This window comes from Mus pahari, chromosome 12 (assembly GCF_900095145.1).
Source record: "Mus pahari chromosome 12, PAHARI_EIJ_v1.1, whole genome shotgun sequence".
NCBI lineage: Eukaryota > Metazoa > Chordata > Mammalia > Rodentia > Muridae > Mus > Mus pahari.
Window position 1 is genome coordinate 82,775,381 of NC_034601.1, and position 10,302 is coordinate 82,785,682.

The 10,302-nt window shown below is 42.9% G+C and overlaps 1 protein-coding gene across 4 annotated transcripts in view; it reads left to right on the forward strand.

Moving 5' to 3' along the window:
* Itsn1 (intersectin 1) overlaps window positions 1-10,302 on the forward strand; it is a 184,505-nt gene that overhangs the window by 1,031 nt on the left and 173,172 nt on the right. The window lies entirely within an intron of this gene.

Here is a 10,302-nt window from a genome sequence, read left to right on the forward strand (position 1 = left end):
AGAGAGAGAGAGAGAGAGAGAGAGAGAGAGAGAGAAAGAAAGAAAGAAAGAAAGAAAGAAAGAAAGAAAGAAAGAAAGAAAGAAAGAAAGAAAAGCAAGGAGGAGCTGGCTGGATCTTCCTTCACTTCTGTTTGCCTTTGCTTTGGAAGACAACTTCGCTGATCCCCTTGCCAGTCTATTGTTGTGATTCAGACTACAGGCTTTGCTTTTGAAGGAATAGATTAGTGGCTTCTTGCTGCAGCTTGAGGGTGTAGAGGTATTTGGTAGCATCTTGAATGTGAAAGTTTGCGACTTTGCCCTCATCACCGCTTTTCGGAAAACAGAAGCAACCTGGAAATGTAAATGCATGCACTCTGGCCAGATGCGGTTCTTTTGTGCTTATGTGTTGATATCTTTCTCTTGGTACTTCGTGGTCGGAAACACGGAGGATAAATAAGAAAAAAGAAAAAGAGCCTGATAAATAGCGTAGATAGTGAAAGCATGGGAACAAATGCTCGTGGAAAATGCCAGTTCTAGTTTCAGGGAGGCCGGTTTACTAATCCCGCTGAATTGATGAAGAGAAAGGCTTGCTCATGGATTATGCAGTGGACAGGATGTGAGGGCAGGAGCTGGGGCCAGGAGCCCGCAGGCCAGCTGCTTCGCAGGGTACTTCTCCAAATGCTCCAAACTGGAGGAATGTATTTATTTGTTGGGATACTTTTATTTTTAGAAGATGTTAACGGTGAAGAGTGCAGACGTTTCTGCAACCATTATGGTTACCATTTTTGTTACTTTTTTTTTTTACACTAGTTTGCTTGAAATATTTTGTATGTGTGTGTGAGTTCCCTTATAACTTAAGAACTTTTTAAAAAGCAGCGTCTTTCTGTAGGAGGTGTGTAAAGAACTCAGGAAATTATAAAGGATTTAAATTAAGAAGTGAAGGCCACTGATTTGGTGACAGGGCATAGATATTTCTATACACTTTTAAGTGGCTGCAGTAAGGCACCTCTCAGAGAGTATGTGTTTTAAAAAAAAAGTATCTGTCATTGAAATTGCTGAGGATTGTGGTACCGCCACAAAACTATTATTATTCTGCCTGAGTAAGAGAGGAAATGAGCACATTTTAATGTACTTTGGAACCCTGTGGATTGTTCAGATGCTGAGCATTGTGAAATAGGGCATAAAATGAGTAGTGGCAAGTTAGTTCCCTGAAATGTTTGTCCCTCAGTGCTCGCTCTCTCTCTCTCTCTCTCTCTCTCTCTCTCTCTCTCTCTCTCTCTCTCTCTTTTTAATTTTTTTTAAAGATTTATTTATTTTATGTATATGAGTACACTGTAGCTGTTCTGATGGTTGTGAGCCACCGTGTGGTTGCTGGGATTTGAACTCAGGATCTTCGGAAGAGCAGTCAGTGCTCTTAACTGCTGAGCCATCTCTCCAGCCCATATCTTTTTTGTTTGTTTGTTTNTTTTTTTTTTTTTTTTTTTTGCTGTTGACTAGCAGTTTCTTTTTCCTTTGGGCATTCTTTATCTTTTCCCCAAATAACCTAGATTGAGACACACCCTTAAAACACTTGCAAGAGATTAAAAGGGAGGCCTTAGTAAATTCCTCTGCCTGTGCCTTTTCTCTTTTGGTGACTGAACCAGGACTTGGAGCATGCTAGAGTGTAGCCTAGCACCTAGCTACACCGAGAGCCTCACATTGTCTTTGTGTATGGTGCTGGCATTTGATCCTGGGGCCTTGTGCTAGGCAGGTGCTACAGTCTCTAGACTCTCATCCTTTTAATTTGCTCAACTTGTGACTTATAGAAAATTAATTAATGGAGGTTGGGTTTATGTCAGACTTCTCTTTTTAGTGACTCCCTCCTGAATGGCTCCACTTACTGGCTCCATCTAAGTCTGGCATTCAGATATCTTTACATCAGCTTAACAGGTTTCTGTCTCTCCAGCTCAGTCAGACAATGGGAAGTAGTCAGTATTGTCAGTACAGTTTCCAGGAATTTCTCCAAGCCAGAGAATTTGGAGAACCTTGGAATTGTGCTTTTCTCTTACCGAGTGTCTCCTTAGACTGTCTCTGAAGTGGATAGCAAGAGCATCCACTGTGGTGAGTGTTCCAGAAGAGCAGGGTTGGCTGGTGGTCTGCCTAGAAACTAAGCCAGTGCCCTTCAGACAGTTGCAGAGTGGATGGGTGAGCCACACTGCCTTGATCCCACTGTTTTAAGTCTACCCGCCGAGTTGGTCACATCAAAGAGTAGTCACAGCGCTGTGTTCCCCTAAGCTTAGTCAGTTCCCCTAAGCTTGACCAGTATTGAATGTACAGCCTTGCTGGGTGATGTGCTAGAAAGATGACTAGCAGATGTTGCCCCTGAGGACTCAAAATTTAATGTAGAGTCTAATCATTTCACATATCATTTTATAAATGATGATAGTCCCAACATAAAGAATCATTTTTAGAAAATATGGACAGTATATATGCTTTCCAATTCGACTCTTATGATATGTGATCTTTCCTTTACAGGGTCTACCACAGGGCCTATAAATTTTTATGTGGGTGAGCGCTACATTCAGTGCCAAACTCTGAAGAGTATGGGACTTCATCACATATTGTTAATGACTTAGATGTAGTTACCAAACCTCTCAGGACCTCAGTTTTCTTTGCTAAAAATGGGAAGACTGGCAGTGGACTTTGCTTGACTTGCCGCCAAGCGCTGGGATTTCAAGCATGCGCCACAGTGATCTACACTTAAACACAGTCAGTTATTAAGTAGTAGTTCACACTGATGGGAAGAATTGGAGTGTATGAGATATAAAATTTGCAAGCTAACACTCACGTGATTTCTGTACTGCTTTACTTTGTGGTCACAAGTAGAAACTCATTGTTTTGTAAAGGAAGTCTCTTGATAATATCTTGGTACTAAATAATGTATACTTTACTTAATAAGCTACCAAGGATTATACATATAATTACAAAATAAATTTCATGATCACTTTCATCTTAATTGTATTACTTTGGAATTAGTCTCAATCAATTTAGAGTGAATAACTAATAGCCTTTGTATTTTAAAAAAATCACACAGAAATATAGAAAAGCAAGGAAACTATGAAATATCTATAAATTCATGACACAAGTCATATATACCAGGCCATTTTTGTGTGTGCATATGGCTGTTCATCTACAGCTTTTGGTACACAAATGGGATCTTGCTGTGCATGTCTGTTTTCCTCCTCCTCTTCATCCTCTTCTTCTTTCTTCTTCAAGGTCCTATCTAGCCTTGGCTAGCCCGGAGCTCGCTAGATTGACCAGGCTGGCTTCTAACTTGCAATGATTTTTTTCCTACCTTTTGCCTAAAAGGAACAGTTTCAAAAATACGGACTCCCCACGTCCCCCACATATATACACGAGGACTTGGATCAGGACCACTGAGCCATTTTTCTAGTTTGTTTTCTCTTTCTTTTCATTCTCTTTCTCTCTGTCTCTGTCCCAGGGAGAGGGAGAGCATGTGTCTTGCTGTTGTGATCATGCTAGCATCAGTCTTATCGAGATCCTCTTGCCTCTGCTAACCTGATATTGGAATTCAAGCATGCACTAACCACAATAGATTTATTTTCTAACTTGTTTTCTCAGCATCTTAAAAAAACAAAACAAAACAAAACAAAAAAACCCAAAACACTTCCATGTCTATGATATAAATTTAATAGCTGGATAATATATCACCTTGTGGATCTGTGAGAATTTGGCCAGTTTATTAGACATTTAGTGTAGTGTGTCATTTTCCACCCTTGCTTTCCGTATCCCTGCAGTGACTGCCTTTCCCTAATAGCATTTCTTTTTAACTTATTTTTGAAATTTTACTAATTTTCAAAAATTTTTAAGTAGGTGTTTAGTCCGTATATTATTTCCAAACCACGTGTATCACCATGGTGATGCCCAAGGAGGCCAGAAAAGGCATTGAATCCCCTGGAACTGGAGTTTTTCATGGTTGTAAGCCACCACGTGGGTGCTAGGGATTGAACCCTGGGTCACCTGGAAAGTAGTCAGTCTCTCCAGTCTGCTATGGGCATTTCTTAAGCTTTTTGTTTTCCCCCTTTTAGATGTGTTTCTAGGGAGATGGCTCAGTGGATAAAGTGCTTTCTGTCCATGCATGAGGAACTGAGTTTGGATCCCCCGAGCCTACATAAAGCTGGGATGGTGACATGGGGAAAAAACATGACAAGTTAGAGGGCAGCCTTAAACCCAGGAGCAGGAGGATGGAAGATCCCTAGACCTGCAGGCTAGAACAGTCTAGTTTCAGCAGTAGACTATCCCACAACTTACATGGCAGAAGAGCAATTGAGGAAAAGACATCGCAATGCCAGCCACATACACCCACTCGAGCAAATGTATTTATTTCACTTCACACACTGGTGCACACACATACAACAATTTCTTATAAAGCCTAGGTTTCTAGAAGTGGGATTACAGAGTAAAAGACTGTGCTAAAGTTGTTTTGTTTTAGTTTTTCACGTTTTCAGACACATACATAGCATGTCTGATTATCCCTCATTGTCCTCCCTGGTCTCCTTGCTCCTCATCCCCTATTCCCAACAAGCCCCCCAGCTTTTACCGTATGTCTTTCTTTGTTGGTGGCTTGTGGGTGTCAGGTGCCCAGGTCCACTGAATTTAATTAGGGTGTTTGCATGAGTGGGGGTGGGGGGCAATGGGCAGCTTACCAGCGTCTATGCCACTGAGGAATATGAGTTCCTTTTCCTTCCCCTTTCAGCCACTAACTTGTCAGCAGCTCCTCAGGAAGAAATGGGGCTTATGGGCCTCTCCTCTCTCCATGATGGGATGTTGATGGCACCAGTTTTGTGCAAGCAACTTCTATGGCTGGGAGTTTGTGGGTGCAACAGCCAAGTCATATCCACAGGAAGCCTTCCTTCCCGCTTGGGCTCTAGCAGTCAGTCCCTCTGCTCTCTCTGCCCTGTAATGTTTGCCGAGCTTTGAGCGGGCGACAGATGTCCTGTAAAGGTCTGAGCAGTCAACAGTCACTTATTCTTAGTGCCCTGGTCAGTTTTGAGTCTGTGTTACTGTGATTGACTGCAAAAAGAGGTTTCTTTGTCCAAGACAGAGGCGATGCTTACTGTGTATAGGTGTATAAAGTTTAAAGATCAGCAGTGTGTACTTCAGTTTGCCATCTAGAAAAGTTAGAGCAACTTACACTCATCGAGGTGTGTCAGTTGCACCCCATGCTTCCCTTTGGAGTGACTTAGCCAGTAGGAAACACAGTTTTGCTTATAGCAAGAAGAGTGGCTTGGCATAAGCTGTGTGTGATAAGTCAGAGCATCATGCACCTATAACAGGAGCAGCTGACATTAAGTCCTTCTGAAGCATTTCTATGTGTTAACTTACTTAACCTTCGTAAACTCTATGACTATGCTTTGGAAACTGAAGTTAGATGGCTTAGCCAACAAGTAGCTTGGGAAACTTCTCACCAGGGCCCAGAACTCTTGGCCTGATTCATGGGTACATTTTATGAGCCCCCCCCCCCATTATTTATATCTGTTGTTTAGGTACTTAGAGATTTGTTAACAAGCAATGATGTGTGGGAGTTAGGTGGGCTAGGAGGGCATCACTTGAGCTCTCCCTTAGGCTGTCCAGGTAAGTGGGTTCTGGGTAAGCAGCTGCCTGGCTTCTTTCAGTTTGCTGAGTTTCCTAAAAGTGCCCTGCATGAAAATGAGGAGTAGAGCAACAGAGAAGGGTAGTAAGACTTGAAAACACAGTATTGCTTCTGTGGACTGCAGAAGTGTGAGGAGGGAGACAGCTGGAGCCTATCCATTTCTCGGCTGGCCAGGTTAGAGATCTGAAGCGGCTGTAGAAGTTCACTTCAGCACTGCCAAGGCCTCCCTGCAAGACCGTTAAGGGTCCACTCAGAAAGCCTTAAAAAATGAACCACAAATCTTGTGTTACTAAATGTGGGTTGGCCTTAAAGTGTTGTTGCTGAAATAAAGTTTGTAGCCATCTAACAAGCTGAATTTGAAACAACCTTTTTGAATTCATTCTCTTGCAACCCTTTCCCGGTAGAATCAGTGATAAGTAACTTGTCTTACTAACCTATTGTCTAGACAGTATGTTGCTGAAACCATCCTGGCCTTTGTCCCCTGGCCTGAGTTTATCTATGCTTCCTGGCAAAGTGGGACAACCAGGGTTTAGTTTTTAAGCTGACCATCAAACCCTATCTCATAGTTGAGCAGCATGGGGTTCCTGGAGAATAGCTGGAAGACAGGAAGTGGTACCAAGTGCTTTTTACTCCCTTCCCTGAGTGGTAGAATCAGGTGTTGAACTCAAGGATGTGGCTGGATTTTAGATTCAACTGAACTAGAATGTGAAAGTAACAAGGTCATAGCAAGCGGCCAAGTTTTATCCTCAATGACTAAAATTAAATGTCCTCTTCTTACAACAGCAGGGTATCGCTTCCCATCTTCTTCTGCTAAGCCTTTGGCTTGCTTGCTCTTGAGGGCTTGGTTTTTTTTTTTTTTTTCCTTTTTCTGATGGCATGAATTTGTGAGACACAGATGTGATGCATGGGGTTACTGGCTTTTAATGTCATGTACTAAGGAAGACATTGATTTAGAATAAAGCCATTGAAACAAAATGCACGAGAGCCATTCAGTGTATATGTGCCTATTTTTTGTGTCTATACGTTCAGGGCTAATTATTTCCGGTGAAAACTTATTCATTTTGTTTTGTTTTGGGAAAGGATTTCACTGTAGCACAGGCTAGCCCATCCTGGCTTTGAGTTTGTGCTTATCATCTGCTCTGGCCTCAAAAGTGCTGAAACTACAAGCCTGGCTGCAGCATAAATTTCCTGAGTGAATTTGCAGTTATGAGGCCTTGTGTTATACACAGGTGACATTTGATAAGTTAGGGGCAGTGAATGTGTTTACACAGCATTCCTATAAATCATAAGGGCTTATGCACCGGACATCCAATGTTTTATAAAAATCCACTTACTTCTGCTTTAGATTCAAGAGAGCAGATTGCAGTTAGCAGTGGCCAGTGGGAAGTAGCACCTATTTTTGTGCCTGTTCAGATATAATTGTTCTTTTACTATTCTTTTAGTGATTAGAGAGATTGGGAAGAAGATACTTGAGGGGGTGTTATTAGGATGCCAACTGCGTGAGAGCAAGGAGCATCACTGGTTTTGCTCTTGAACTTGTCTCCATGTCCTAGACAGTTCACCACACGGAGGCCCCTGGCAGCCATTTGTCAGTGTGTGGCATGGAATGGCTGGACAAGAGCTTTGAGACAGGAGAAAGGTGGGAGAGAGGGCTGCAGAGGTTTGGATTCCCCAGGAGGTAAAAGCTAACTGACAGCTCCTGTGGTTTGCTTCTGTGTAAAAGGCTCTTTGGAGTTCATCCTGCAGGGTAAATGGTTTGAAGGAGAACAAGAGAAATACTGGATCAGCTCCACTTTAGTTACCTTTCGCTTTGTACTTTATCTCTCTGGTGAGGATGATGAGATTGACTCTTGGATCTCAGGTTGTATGACATAAATGGGTTGTACATGCTGTTTGAAGTTCTGTGAGGAAGAGAGTCCATATGATCCTGGTTTAGGGTGAGTCCAGTCGAATGCCTTGACTGTGCAGTGCAAGAGCAATGTGTGTTCCGTACTTGGAACCGTGATCTGACTTTTTCCTGTGCTGGTGATTGGCAGTCTGGTCTAAGATGCTCCTAACTGATCCCCTGGACCACAGGCAGGACAGCTCATAACTCTCCAGTGTGCTGTGTGTCCAAGCAGTGACATTTGATAGATTCAGAGCATTGCATGCATTTCCCACTTTGGATATTTCCAGTTTATGATGAATCTATTGGGAGATAACCCCATTTCACTTCAGGAACATCTGTACTGTTGGTCAAATAAAATAAGCAGTCTAAGGTGGTATACACCTATTATCCCAGTACTCTGGAGGCTAAGGCTAGGCTACATAGTGAGTTTTAGGTTAGCAAGGGCCATATAGTGAGACTCTGTTAAACTAACAAACAAACAAAAATTAAAATGAACAAATAACTACCCAGAAAACCAAACCTAGACAAAAATGCACTGTAAGATGAAAATCAGTAATTATTTAATACCATAAATGTTACATTAATTGAGGTTGTGGATGTAGGTTTCTGAAAGGGAAGATTTTCTTTGTTTTGCTTTGTGAAAAAACCCTTTAAAAGCACAGAAATGGATCCTTAAAAATAGATGTTTTGTGAGTTGAGTGTTCACAGAAGCTGTTGTCTAAGAAGATGATCTCTTTTGCACATGCTGTGGCTGCCTGTCCAATCTGTATGTTGTTAATTAGTGTCACAGGAAGGGTAGATAACCCTGCAGTAATTGTAACCTTGCGTTTCCTTTTCATTCAGTTAATTTTAAATCACAGTCATTGTGTGTTATCTGTAGTTGTTTTGATTGCATCAGTTGAGATGATATGATAGTTGTGATTTGGCAATTTAAAAAATAGCGTGGTTTTCTTACTACAAAAGCAGTACCTGCTTACTTAAGAAATGTCTTGAAAATATAAATAAGGCAAAAATACCAAAAGCCTTCAGAAAGTCTCACCTTCCAGTGCTGTCTGTAGATAACCCAGTGAAGGTTGCTGCAGGTGCCCAGTGTGCGCTTGCCCAGCCTGGGAGACTGAAGGCCTGTTGTCTGTGGGCACCAAGGGTAGTCTGTCAGTGGGTCCCTGTCCTTACTCTATTTATACTCGAGTGGGGCAGATAAACAAGCAAACACGTAAATAATTGATTCCCAGCGGTTACAGGGGCTGAAAAAAGATGCTCAACAGAACCTAATGATGGAGAGCCCCCCACCCCCACCCTGGCCTTCTGAGATGCAGATAGGCCTTAATCAGGGAAGCGGAAGTTGCTTTCCTAGCTAAGGAATCAGCACATTCTGTGGCTTAAAGGAGCACAGTGTCTTTGAGGAGAAGAAAGGCCACCATCACTGATGGGAGGCGGGAGGCACAGGGCCTGACTGTGGAGGGGCAGCTGCACCTCCATTGTGGTTCTATAAGCTTAACTGTGGTGATGCTCATCTTTGTGTTTTCTTTCTGTCTTCCAGTCTTGTGCGTCTTCCTTGTCCTTGGCTCAGCTGTGTCTTCCTGACCTGTTCCCTGTGATTCTTAACTCTAGTCTTCCTTTAGTGTGTAGTATTTGCCTAGTGCCTCCGACTGAAGGCTGATTTAGAGGAGCTGTCCTCACAGCCAGGGGCCAGTGGGGCTGAAGCTGTCACCCTCCAGCATCTCAGAGGAGAAACCTTGGAAGTTGATCAGTCATGTCTAAATAGTGAGGTTCCAGGTGGACACACTGAGACTTGGGGAACTCCTCTCTGTGGATTGCTTATGTGGAAATGGGCACCCGTGTTCCCAGAGAGCGCGGATAGGAGCTCTTCCCTGCCTTCCCAGGGAGGGTGGGAGCTCTTCCCCACCCATACCTTATGTTACAGTGGGCTGTGCTTGCAGATAGAGTGATTTTCTGAGTTCTGTGACTTTGTAGTGAGTCACTGAGCTTTAAGGGGCAAGTAGGAACCTCTTCTGTGTTGTAGAAGGGATGGGGACTTGGGCATACATGTGACTGGGGGCTGGTTTGTGAGGTGGGAGCGGTCTTTGGGGACTGAGGCCTTAACTTGTAGACTACACTAGCTCTGATGGGTGGGCCACAACTATCTGTAGCTCCAGTTCTAGGTGATCTAATGCCTTTAGATATTTAATAACACACATATAAATAAGTCTAAATAAAAAATTAAAATAATTGTTCCTCTGTTTGCATGTGACCTTGGTTGTATATGTGTCACAGAGTGTGTATAGAAGCCAAAGGACAGCTTTTTTTTTTTTAATTTTTTTTGTTAGATATTTTCTTTATTTACATTTCAAATGCTATCCCGAAAGTTCCCTATACCCTCCCCCCACCCCTGTTCCCCTACCCACCCACTCCCACTTCTTGGCCCTGACATTCCCCTGTACTGGGGCATATATAGTATGCAAGACCAAGGGGCCTCTCTTCCCAATGATGGCCGACTAGACCATCTTCTGCTACATATGCAGCTAGAGACATGAGCTCTGGGGGTGCTGGTTAGTTCATATTGTTGTTCCACCTACAGGGTTGCTTACCCCTTCAGCTCCCAAAGGACAGCTTTTAAGAGTTGCTTCTCTCCTTGCACCTTGGGTCGTCTGCACTGAACTCAGTTCATCAAGCTTGTGCAGCAGGTTCGTTACCATCTCTCTGTGTGTGTATGTGTGTGTGTGTGTGTGTGTGTATTAATTTTTTACATGGATTTTAAGGACTTAAATGCTTGTTCTGGCAA